Below are 13,998 nucleotides of genomic sequence, written 5' to 3' on the forward strand. Positions count from 1 at the left end.
TGTAAGTAAAAAAAAAAAAGGTCAAAGACAAAGGTATTCGGTTTCTTGTGAGTACATACACTTCACTGCCGATGTGGGGGGGCGCCACCTAAAATCTTGCCTAGGGCGCCAGATTGGTTAGGGCCGGGCCTGTATATATATATATATATATATATATATATATATATATATATATATATGTAACTGCTGTGTACCCGTCCCGCCAAGAACCCACACACAGGCTGGATTGGATGATGTGGTTCTTTACTGGTAGCATTAGCAGAGGACAGGAAGTCTGCAATGAGTGATCAGAACGCACATACACACAATATGTGGTTAGCACCTCTGCTGATTTCGATGTCATTAGCAGAGGACAGGAAGTCTGCTCAAGTACATAACATTTTCATATTCTTACAATTACATGAAATACAATTACAGATGTAACTTAATACAATGGCTTTTAACAGTATACTTTTTAACGTGTGTGATCGTATAGTGGTTTTAACTTGCTTTTATCTTTACTGGTATTACAATTAATTCTTTACTTGGTTTTTAACCAACATCATCCTTTTTTATATATTTATGAAATAGAAAATAGAAAAATACAAAATACAATACATGACACAAATAATTAAATGGACTTTTAGCACCCTCTGGTGGTGACTAGCGAATATGACAAACCACGTTGTTCGCATGTTAAAATGGCGAACAATACACATTTAAATATGAACGTCTTGACACATAAAACGCACATAGTGCAACAATTATTACCTGCTGGTTTCGATGTCTACAGGGGGAAAATAATACCGACTTCAGTGCAAAATAGTAGTACATCTGACGTGAGCGCCAACAACCAATTCAGAACGAAAATTCCACAACATAGCATTTCAACTGCTGTTAAATAACTGTGCATCTTACAACAAATCTCACGTTAGCTTTAGTGTAATATATAATATTTTGCAGAGCAATATCAGAACGTGGCTTACCATTAGCAGAGGACAGGAAGTCTGCTAATAAGCTTCTGGTTTGTGGTCATATTTACAGACTTTCAGGTACCAGCAGGTGGCGCAATTGGACCTCTCATTGCATAACAAACAATATACATATTTTAGCAGGAATTTCACTCAAATAATCAAAGTATTTCTTATACCCGTTACATATATATATATATATATATATATCTCCTGACGATTGAGGGTACCCCCCCTCATGAAACAGGCCTGTAGAGATGAAATAGTCTTGTGATTTTTTTTCCCCACACATACATATATTGCGCTCTACTACGGTATCGAGCACTATTTTTTGGATAACCTTATTAAGACATATATATATATATATATATATATATATATATATATATATATATATATATATATGTATGATATGAGTGTGTATGTTACTCATCAGTTACTCAGTACTTGAGTAGTTTTTTTCACAACATACTTTTTACTTTTACTCAAGTAAATATTTGGGTGACTACTCCTTACTTTTACTTGAGTAATAAATCTCTAAAGTAACAGTACTCTTACTTGAGTACAATTTCTGGCTACTCTACCCACCTCTGGCAGCGACTGCAGATGTCTGCGTGAATCCGGACGTGAGGAGCTCGTCGCAAAGAGAGAGAGAGAGAGAGAGAGAGAGAGAGAGAGGGTGGAAGGAGAGAGGCAGCGCGTCTATCAATCAATCATCAATCAATGTTTATTTATATAGCCCTAAATCACAAGTGTCTCAAAGGGCTGCACAAGCCACAACGACATCCTCGGTACAAAGCCCACATACGGGCAAGGAAAACTCACCCCAGTGGGACGTCGATGTGAATGACTATGAGAAACCTTGGAGAGGACCGCATATGTGGGTAACCCCCCCCCTCTAGGGGAGACCGAAAGCAATGGATGTCGAGTGGGTCTGACATAATATTGGGAGAGTCCAGTCCATAGTGGATCCAACATAATAGTAAGAGTCCAGTCCATAGTGGGGCCAGCAGGACACCATCCCGAGCGGAGACGGGTCAGCAGCGTAGAGATGTTCCCAGCCGATGCACAGGCGAGCGGTCCACCCCGGGTCCCGACTCTGGACGGCCAGCACTTCATCCATGGCCACCGGACCTGTGCCCCTCCACCCCCTCAAGGAAAAGGGGAGCAGAGGAGAAAAGAAAAGAAACGGCAGAACAACTGGTCTAACAGGTCTAACAGGTGCAGCGCCTGCTGCTTGGCATGGGGGAATTCCGCCCTCAATGAAAAACTGGGAAGCATTTTATGGCGTCACATTAGTGCCAAAAATCCGAGCGCATAAAAACTGTTATCGCGCGCTTATTCTCCACTTCGTGCGCGCGCGCGCGACACCATTTTGCGCGCTCTCTGTGTACTCCTTGTAGAGATGCGCGGATAGGCAATTATTTCATCCGCAACCGCATCAGAAAGTCGTCAACCATCCGCCATCCACCCGATGTAACATTTGATCAGAACCGCACCCGCCCATTGTTATATATCTAATATAGACAATGCAAGGCATTAGTGAGGTTATAAAGCTTTTGCCTGTTAAAGAAAGGAGACTGATCCAATGGAGCACAGACATTCAATGCGTGCCACGCTGTCATGACCCAGACGCACACCAGTGCGCAATCATATGGGAGCCGCGCTGAGCGCACCTCCAAGCGTGTCTCGCTGCCGGCGACGGCCGGGTATGGGCCCGACGCTCCAGCGCCATCCATTTTCAGGGCTAGTTGATTCGGCAGGTGGGTTGTTACACACTCCTTAGCGGGTTCCGACTTCCATGGCCACCGTCCTGCTGTCTATATCAACCAGGGTGAACCCCACCCCTTTCGTGAGCGCACTGCGCGCGGAGTGACCCCTGTTACGCGCCCCCGGCAACAGGGGTGGCGGGCAGGTAAGCTGCGCGGGCGGAGCGCGCGGAGTGACCCCTGTTACGAGCCCCCGGCCACGGGGGTGGCGGGCAGGTAAGCTGCTTACCTGCTGCGCGTGACGCCGGCCGCGGTGAAGGCGGACGAGGCTGGGTGTCGGTGCGGTGGGCGCGGTGGTGACCCTGGACGTGCGTCGGGCCCTTCTCGCGGATCGCCTCAGCTACGGCTCCCGGCGGGGCCCTCTCAGGGGAAGGGGACTCGGTCCCGGACCCCGGCGAGGCGTCCCTTCTCCGCTCCGTAAAAGTGTCCATCTCTTTTTTTTTTCTTCTTCTGTTGTGGCATATGCTGCAGGTGCCTGCTCGTTTTTCGTATGTGGGTAACAACATTTAACTATGTATATATATTTCCCAATTGGTTTAACTGCCACCCGCCTGAATCTATTTAAAATCTCGGTGAACGAATCTTTTGAACGAATCAATTTAAGGAACTGATTCTAGTGATTCAGTACAGTCAAAAGAACTGCCGATCCCATCACTATCTTTTTGGCACTTTGGGGGCGGGTATGCTTAGACGGCCCCTCCTTTCTGATTGGCTGTGAGCATTTTTCATATGACCAATCATTCTCCAGCGTAGCAACGTTGTAGCCATCTTACCTCGGACATCTAGCCTCAATCATTACATTGATGTCAATGGTACATGTACTAATTAAATTACCATAACTTGCTCGATTTTCGACCAATTAACAAACGGTTTGCCTTGTTACAAATCTTATTACATGTAGATATGACATAGGATGCTGTACCTGTTGAAATTATCTCTTTCGCTTTAAAAAAAAAAAAAAAAAGACTTAATTGTGCAACATAGTTGTGTAGGGTCAGTGTTAGTCAGTTCTCTGATTATTTTAAACTGTTTCAGAATACATTATTAAAAGGCTATTTTTAACATTTTAAAAACCAAATTCAAAGATTATTTCATTAATTTTATGGCTGAATCAAAAGAAATTCCATAAATTAGAAAACAAATGTTCAAGAAGAAGTGAAATTATAAAATAATGTTATTGCTGGTGGACCAGTTCTGGCTGAAAGATGTGATTATGGTGTTTGTTGTCTTATCATTTATTTGGGTCACATTTTGTATTACCCTGTATTGTGTTTATGTGCTATGAAATAACCTTCATCAGCGCGCCACATTTTTTTTATCCACTTCTTCCTCCGTAAATCTTGATACATATTGACGATGACCCGCCCTGCTATACTTCTGATTGGCTCTGAGCATTTTTCAGCATTTTTCGCCTGACCAATCAGAAAGGAGGGGCCGTCTAAGCATACCCGCCCCCAAAGTGCCAAAAAGAAACATGACAGCGCGAGGAGAGATGCCAGGAGTACACAGAGAGCGTGCAGAAAGGCACCACGCGCGCACAGAAAGGCACCACGCGCGCGCAAAAAGGGTGTCGCACGCGCGCACGAAGTGGAGAATCAGCGCGCGATAACAGTTTTTATGCGCTCGGATTTTTGGCACTAATGTGACGCCATAGTTGAGCTGGCGAATTATATCCTCATGCAGAAACATTGTTGCAAACAAACACTCAGTTAAGGCCACATTTGACAAATTATAGGCATTATAGCATTAATAACAGTGTTATATTTGCCGTATACTTACATTTTTGTCACTTTGCATCGTGTGCGTTCTTGACTAACAGGACATGACGTCCCAGAGTAGATCGCCAAAATAAGAGCATAGGAAACCTAACATCGTAAAACTGCGTCAGAATAAAAATAAAAATAAAACACACAACTGTAATATCAACCAACTGAAATATCATCCAACTGCAATATCATCCAACTGCAATATCATCCAACTGAAATATCATCCAACTGCAATATCATCCAACTGCAATATCATCCAACTGTGATCATCTAACATAGCCTTTCCAACCGCAATCTCATCCAACTGAAATATCATCGAACTGCAATATCATCAAGCTACAATATCATCCAACTGAAATATCATCCAACTGCAATATCATCCAACTGAAATATCATCGAACTGCAATATCATCAAGCTACAATATCATCCAACTGAAATATCATCCAACTGCAATATCATCCAACCGCAATCTCATCCAACTGCAATATCATCAACAAAAATATCATCCAGCTGCAATCTCAACCAACTGAAATATCATCAAGCTCCAATATCATCCAACCGCGCTATCATCAAGATGCAATATCACCCAACTGCAATATCATCTAACTAGAATATCACCCAACTGCAATATCATCAAGCTGCAATCTCATCCAACTGCAATGTCATCAAGCTGCAATCTCATCCAACCGCAATCTCATCCAACTGAAATATCAAGCTGTAATATCATCCAACTGCAATATCATCAAGCTGCAATCTCATCCAACTGCAATCTCATCCAACTGAAATATCAAGCTGTAATATCATCCAACCACAATATCATCAAGCTGCGATAGCATCTAATTGTAATATCATCCAACTGAAATATCATCCAACTGAAATATCATCCAACTGCAATATCATCCAACCGCAATCTCAACCAACTGAAATATCATCAAGCTCCAATATCATCCAACCGCAATATCATCAAGATGCAATATCACCCAACTGCAATATCATCTAACTAGAATATCATCCAACTGCAATATCATCAAGCTGCAATCTCATCCAACTGAAATATCAAGCTGTAATATCATCCAACCACAATATCATCAAGCTGCAATAGCATCTAATTATAATATCATCCAACTGAAATATCATCCAACTGAAATATCATCCAACTGCAATATCATCCAACCGCAATCTCAACCAACTGAAATATCATCAAGCTCCAATATCATCCAACCGCAATATCATCAAGATGCAATATCACCCAACTGCAATATCATCTAACTAGAATATCATCCAACTGCAATATCATCAAGCTGCAATCTCATCCAACCGCAATCTCATCCAACTGAAATATGAAGCTGTAATATCATCCAACCACAATATCATCAAGCTGCGATAGCATCTAATTGTAATATCATCCAACCACAAAATCATCCAACTGAAATATCATCCAACCGCAATCTCAACCAACTGAAATATCATCAAGCTCCAATATCATCCAACCGCAATATCATCAAGATGCAATATCACCCAACTGCAATATCATCTAACTAGAATATCATCCAACTGCAATATCATCAAGCTGCAATCTCATCCAACCGCAATCTCATCCAACTGAAATATGAAGCTGTAATATCATCCAACCACAATATCATCAAGCTGCGATAGCATCTAATTGTAATATCATCCAACCACAAAATCATCCAACTGAAATATCATCCAACCGCAATCTCAACCAACTGAAATATCATCAAGCTCCAATATCATCCAACCGCAATATCATCAAGATGCAATATCACCCAACTGCAATATCATCTAACTAGAATATCATCCAACTGCAATATCATCTAACTAGAATATCATCCAACTGCAATATCATCAAGCTGCAATCTCATCCAACCACAAAATCATCCAACTGAAATATCATCCAACTGCAATATCATCCAACCGCAATCTCAACCAACTGAAATATCATCAAGCTCCAATATCATCCAACCGCAATATCATCAAGATGCAATATCACCCAACTGCAATATCATCTAACTAGAATATCATCCAACTGCAATATCATCAAGCTGCAATCTCATCCAACTGAAATATCAAGCTGTAATATCATCCAACCGCAACATCATCCCACTGCAATATCATCCAACCACAATATCATCAAGCTGCGATAGCATCTAACTGTAATATCATCCAACCACAACAATCATCCAACCGCAATATCATCAAGATGCAATATCATCCAACTGCAATATCATCCAACTGAAATATCATCAAGATGCAATATCATCCAACCACAAAATCATCCAACTGTAATATCATCTAACTGAAATATCATCCAACTGAAATATCATCCGACTGCGGCCACAAATGAGCATACGGGTGTTGCTGTTGGACAATTGTGTTTTTCCACTAACTGAGTCTTCTAAAGAGTGTTAGTCCAAGTAAGGAGTTAGTTAGTTAGTGTTAGTTAGTTAGTTAGTGTTAGTGTGAGGGCAAATGACAAAAGAATAGTTGTATAAAGACAAAGTTATGTACTTTTATTTTGAAAGAAAATGCCGTCACATCCAGTAAGCCTTGCGAAACTATACGCAATTAGTGGAGAGATGGAGAGAAAAATGAATACATCAGCTTTGCCTGGGAATTGAACCCAGCATCTTCTTCCTTCCATGACCAGCAGCAACACACTGTGCCACCATAACAACTTGCTAAGTGAGGGCACATCTGCTAAAGTCTTCTAATCCGTGACAGAGCAGGAAGCGGCTAGGAATATGTTTGATGTAAAATGAACTGCAGTGTGATTCATGAACTGACATTTTACATGCACCTCTTCTAAAAACGGGGCCTGCCACGCATCACGGGGCCCTACGTACTGCACCTGTTCTGTGTTTAGGGCAAGGCGGGGCCTCTCACATCGCTCACAACCTCTCACCTTCCTTCCTTGAGGCCAGCTTGGTTGCGGACACTAACTGGTTGAAGCACAAGAAGAACAGGTGTATGCTGTGGTATGTTTTTCGGTCTGTTGAAAGCAAACAAAAACCTAACACGTCACATGGTTCAGGCTGGCATGTTGTCAAGCAATGAGGTTTATCATGTTTATCAGGTGGATGTACTTTCTGTGGATTAGAAACATGGAAAACAATTAAATTTGAGAGACGCAGGGTTTTTAGTACTGGCGAGAAGCGTTACCACAGGTAGAAAAGTGAACGATCTGGCGATCGCGCCGAGTGAAGTCCAAACATTTGTAGGCTGCAGGTGATGAGTTGATGGCAGGCAGGTGAGTGATTAGGGTGCTGGGATCAACTGTGCCAGGCTGAGAGCTGTAGCCAAGCCTACACCCAAAACACGGCCACTCTCCCAAAGACACACGCAGAGACAGAGACCGTGACAAGGAACAAGGAACGCCTCCAGGAGATCCCCCAGTCTTGCACGGGTGACTGCGCTGAAAGGCCAAGATGAGGGAAGGGTACAGGATGAAGCTGGATGGCACCCAGCAACGCTCCTCAGGTCCATACCCCTCCCAGTCCATCAGGTACTGCAGACCTCTACCCCGACAGCGCACATCCAGCAGCCGCCGGACCCTGTAGGCTGGGTGGTCGTCGATGACACGGGGGACTGGGGGGGGGGGGGGGGGATAAATAATATTATTTGATATTTTACGGTAATGTGTTAATAAGTTCACACATAAATCGCTATATATATCGCCAAACTATGAAAAAACTGCGACTTATAGTCCGAAAAATTCGGTAAATTGAATTTGAGACCACTGGCTTGATGCCAAGTGTAGCTTTGGTTGCAACTCGCTATGCTCCTCCTACTACTTAAATACAGTCACACACAAGACACAAATCTTATTACATGTAGATATGACATAGGATGCTGTACCTGTTGAAATGATCTCTTTCGCTTTAAAAAAAAAAAAAGACTTAATTGTGCAACATAGTTGTGTAAGGGTCAGTGTTAGTCAGTTCTCTGATTATTTTAAACTGTTTCAGAATACATTATGAAAAGGCTATTTTTAACATTTTAAAAACAAAATTCAAAGATTATTTCATTAATTTTATGGCTGAATCAAAAGAAATTCCATAAATTAGAAAACAAATGTTCAAGAAGAAGTGAAAATATAAAATAATGTTATTGCTGGTGGACCAGTTCTGGCTGAAAGATGTGATTATGGTGTTTGTTGTCTTATTATTTATTTGGCTCACATTTTGTATTACCCTGTATTGTGTTTATGTGCTATGAAATAACCTTCATCAGCGCGCGACATTTTTTTTATCCACTTCTTCCTCCGTAAATCTTGATACATATTGACGATGACCCGCCCTGCTATACTTCTGATTGGCTCTGAGCATTTTTCAGCATTTTTCGCCTGACCAATCAGAAAGGAGGGGCCGTCTAAGCATACCCGCCCCCAAAGTGCCAAAAAGAAACATGACAGCGCGAGGAGAGATGCCAGGAGTACACGCGCACAGAAAGTCACCGCGCGCGCACAAAAAGTCACCACGCGCGCGCAAAAGGGTGTCGCACGCGCGCACAAAGTGGAGAATCAGCGCGCGATAACAGTTTTTATGCGCTCGGATTTTTGGCACTAATGTGACGCCATAGTTGAGCTGGCGAATTATATCCTCATGCAGAAACATTGTTGCAAACAAACACTCAGTTAAGGCCACATTTAACACATTATAGGCATTTTAGCATTAATAACAGTGTTATATTTGCCGTATACTTACATTTTAGTCAAGAACGCACACAATGCAAAGTGACAAACAGGACATGACGTCCCAGAGTAGATCGCCAAAATAAGAGCATAGGAAACCTAACATCGTAAAACTGCGTCAGAATAAAAATAAAAACAAAACACACAACTGCAATATCAATCAACTGCAATATCATCCAACTGCGATCATCTAACGTAATGTCTTTCCAACCGCAATCTCATCCAACTAAAATATCATCGAACTGCAATATCAAGCTACAATATCATCCAACTGAAATATCATCCAACTGCAATATCATCCAACCGCAATCTCATCCAACTGCAATATCATCAACAAAAATATCATCCAGCTGCAATCTCAACCAACTGAAATATCATCAAGCTCCAATATCATCCAACCACGCTGTCATCAAGATGCAATATCACCCAACTGCAATATCATCTAACTAGAATATCATCCAACTGCAACATCATCAAGCTGCAATCTCATCCAACCGCAATCTCATCCAACTGAAATATCAAGCTGTAATATCATCCAACCACAATATCATCAAGCTGCGATAGCATCTAATTGTAATATCATCCAACTGAAATATCATCCAACTGAAATATCATCAAGCTCCAATATCATCCAACCGCAATATCATCAAGATGCAATATCACCCAACTGCAATATCATCTAACTAGAATATCATCCAACTGCAATATCATCAAGCTGCAATCTCATCCAACCGCAATCTCATCCAACTGAAATATCAAGCTGTAATATCATCCAACCGCAACATCATCGAGCTGCAATATCATCCCACTGCAATATCATCCAACCACAATATCATCCCACTGCAATATCATCCAACCACAATATCATCAAGCTGCGATAGCATCTAACTGTAATATCATCCAACCACAAAATCATCCAACTGCAATATCATCCAACTGCAATATCATCCAACTGAAATATCATCAAGCTGCAAAATCATCCAACTGAAATATCATCCAACTGAAATATCATCCGACTGCGGCCACAAATGAGCATACGGGTGTTGCTGTTGGACAATTGTGTTTTTCCACTAACTGAGTCTTCTAAAGAGTGTTAGTCCAAGTAAGGAGTTAGTTAGTTAGTGTTAGTTAGTTAGTTAGTGTTAGTGTGAGGGCAAATGACGAAAGAATAGTTGTATAAAGACAAAGTTATGTACTTTTATTTTGAAAGAAAATGCCGTCACATCCAGTGAGCCTTGCAAAACTATACGCAATTAGTGGAGAGATGGAGAGAAAAATGAATACATCAGCTTTGCCTGGGAATTGAACCCAGCATCTTCTTCCTTCCATGACCAGCAGGAACACACTGTGCCACCATAACAACTTGCTAAGTGAGGGCACATCTGCTAAAGTCTTCTAATCCGTGACAGAGCAGGAAGGGGCTAGGAATATGTTTGATGTAAAATGAACTGCAGTGTCTTTCATGAACTGACATTTTACATGCACATCTTCCAAAAACAGGGCCTGCCACGCATCACGGGGCCCTACGCACTGCACCTGTTCTGTGTTTAGGGCAAGGCGGGGCCTCTCACATCGCTCACAACCTCTTACCGTGCTTCCTTGAGGCCAGGTTCGTTGCACACACCAACCGGTTCAAGAAGAAAAAGAACAGGTTTATGCTGTGGTATGTTTTCCGGTCTGGTGAAAGCAAACTAAAACCTAACACTTCACATGGTTCAGGCTGGCATGTTGTCAAGCAATGAGGTGTATCATGTTTATCAGGTGGATGTACTTTCTGTGGATTAGAAACCGGAAAACAATTACATTTGAGAGACGCAGGGTTTTTAGTACTGGCGAGAAGCGTTACCACAGGTAGAAAGGTGAACGATCTGGCGATCGCGCCGAGTGAAGTCCAAACATTTGTAGGCTGCAGGTGATGAGTTGATGGCAGGCAGGTGAGTGATTAGGGTGCTGGGATCAGCTGTGCCAGGCTGAGAGCTGTAGCCAAGCCTACGCCCAAAACACGGCCACTCTCCCAAAGACACACGCAGAGACAAACAGACAAACAGAGACTGTGACAAGGAACAAGGAACGCCTCCAGGAGATCCCCCAGTCTTGCACGGGTGACTGCGCTGAAAGGCCAAGATGAGGGAAGGGTACAGGATGAAGCTGCATGGCACCCAGCAACGCTCCTCAGGTCCATACCCCTCCCAGTCCATCAGGTACTGCAGACCTCTACCCCGACAGCGCACATCCAGCAGCCGCCGGACCCTGTAGGCTGGGTGGTCGTCGATGACACGGGGGGGGATAAATAATATTATTTGATATTTTACGGTAATGTGTTAATAAGTTCACACATAAATCGCTATATATATCGCCAAACTATGAAAAAACTGCGACTTATTGTCCGAAAAATTCAGTAAATTGAATTTGAGACCACTGGCTGGATGCCAAGTGTAGCTTTGGTTGCAACTCCCTATGCTCCTCCTACTACTTAAATACAGTCACACACAAGACATTTCCTTGCACAAGAGAGCCTGTGAGCTTACATGTATGTGTGCACTACATACTTCATTCACCATCACGTCTGATGGTGAATGTCAACTGGCTTTGGAGGACATGATGGATCATCCTGCAAAGATGTCAACTGTAGAAGAGCAGCAGCAGTGTTGTGTGTGTTTAGAGACGTGCAAAGATCCAGTGTCTCTCAGCTGTCATCACTGCTTCTGTGTCCACTGCTTGGACACACTCAGAGGACAACATGCAAGCAAGACATGTCCACTCTGCACAAGGAGAAGGTCAATGGATACACCGCTGGTCTTTTCTGATGGCAAATATGTTTTTGACAACGTCCAATAAAAGAAAAAGTACATAGTCAGCGTCAATGGAACTACAAAGTGAGTTACTTTATATACACTTTAATATCACTTGCTATGTGCTTAAAACTGTATTGCAACTCATTTTGTCTTTGTTATTATAGTCTAATGGCTGTTTGGCAGCAATTGTTTGGTTTGTTTGTTCAGCTAGTTAACTGCTTTTGATTGATTGATTGAGACTTTTATTAGTAGATAGCACAGTACAGTACATATTCCGTACAATTGACCACTAAATGGTAACACCCCAATAAGTTTTTCAACATGTTTAAAAATACATATTTGTAATACATATTACAAATGTATTCATGGTACAAATATATATTATCAGATATATACTATCATCATAATACAGTCATCACACAAGATGACCTATGACGGCCATCAGGGGGCGCCACGCCAGTGTCACAAATGTTGGAGAAAAGAAAAAAAAAAGTTGGTACTATTATTTCTAAATACAAAAAATAATCCCACATTAATTAAAATGCAAAGTAAAGCCTATTTATTAGAAATATTATTTGTTACAACATTATATATATATACATATATATATAATACAATTAATATATATATATATATATACATATAATAAAATAAATAAATATATATATGAAATACTTGACTTGGTGAATTCTAGCTGTTAATATACTCCTCCCCTTTTAGCCACGCCCCCGACCACGCCCCCCTTCTACCCCAACGGGATCTACTGAAAGAGGATCTGCAAGTCTTGGACAGGTGAGATTCTCAACGAGGGACATTCTGAAGACAGTTTCTTGAGTTTGTCTTCTAAACCTCTTTATGTGACTCTGCGTTTAGAGGACATGATGGATCATCCTGCAAAGATGTCAACTGTAGAAGAGCAGCAGCAGTGTTTAGAGACGTGCAAAGATCCAGTGTCTCTCAGCTTGGACACACTCAGAGGACAACATGCAAGCAAGACATGTCCACTTGGCACAAGGAGAGCATCTTTAGAACTACCAACAGTGATCAACTTTGTTTTGGAGACAAAGGAGGACAACCTGGGACAAAATAAGAGAACAAACATTAAAAATTCGGAATGAAGATGAGAGAAAATACAAATCAAGATGAACAAGCATTGTGGAGAAAGAATGTGCAGGAAGGGAATGTTGAACAATTAAATGTTTACTGAAGCTGGACATGTTAAAAAGTGTAAATAGAGCTGATGTGGTACAAGAACTGGAGTTCTAGGTTCAAAGTAGTCAACCTGGGACTTTCAGTACAGATAAAAAGTTTGGTTGAAAATGAAACATCCATTAAATTAATTCTTGTTTCTGGTGATGGTTTTTATATTAGTATTATCTTGATTTGATTTTGTATGTACTTTGTCATATTTTATTCATTATGGTACTTTTTCATCACTTACAATATTGTTTGTTTTTGGTACACTAATGAGCACAGCAGAGTTGATGTCTCAAAATCAGGCCCGGCCCTAACCAATCTGGCGCCCTAGGCAAGATTTTAGGTGGCGCCCCCCCACATCGGCAGTGAAGTGTATATACTCACAAGAACCCGAATAGCTTTGTCTTTGACCTTTTTTTTTTTACTTACAACTATACCTAATATATAAAGGGGTGGAAAAGTGACTATTACCTGCAGGGCAAACATTAGCTAACCAGAAGGCAATAACAATGTAAACAAAAAACACCTGCTTAAAAGATCTAATACAAACATTTATATGCACGTACAACACTTAGAACTTTTAGCATATCAGTATGTGGAATTAAATTATGGAATGGATTAAGTAAAGAAGTTAAAAATTGTACTGCTATGATCCAGTTTAAGAGGTTGTTCAAAATAATAGTGCTTACAGAGTACAAAAAAGAAGAATTATGAGAAATACTTTCAACCTTATTGAAAATAAGATATTCTTCATCTCAGTATGTTAATAATGACTGAATTAATTAATTACATATTACAAAACTGTTGTA

The 13,998-nt window shown here is 41.3% G+C and overlaps 1 long non-coding RNA gene across 1 annotated transcript in view; it reads right to left on the reverse strand.

The window, feature by feature from the left end:
- Positions 1-10,369: 10,369 nt before the first annotated feature.
- The window catches only part of LOC140677581 (uncharacterized), a 9,341-nt gene continuing 5,712 nt past the window's right edge, over positions 10,370-13,998 (reverse strand). Inside the window, exon 2 of the long non-coding RNA XR_012049355.1 lies at positions 10,370-11,454. This is a non-coding gene — a long non-coding RNA (uncharacterized lncRNA). The remainder of the gene's footprint in view (positions 11,455-13,998) is intronic.

Source organism: Nerophis lumbriciformis, linkage group LG03 (genome assembly GCF_033978685.3).
Source record: "Nerophis lumbriciformis linkage group LG03, RoL_Nlum_v2.1, whole genome shotgun sequence".
NCBI classification, from domain to species: Eukaryota; Metazoa; Chordata; class Actinopteri; order Syngnathiformes; family Syngnathidae; genus Nerophis; species Nerophis lumbriciformis.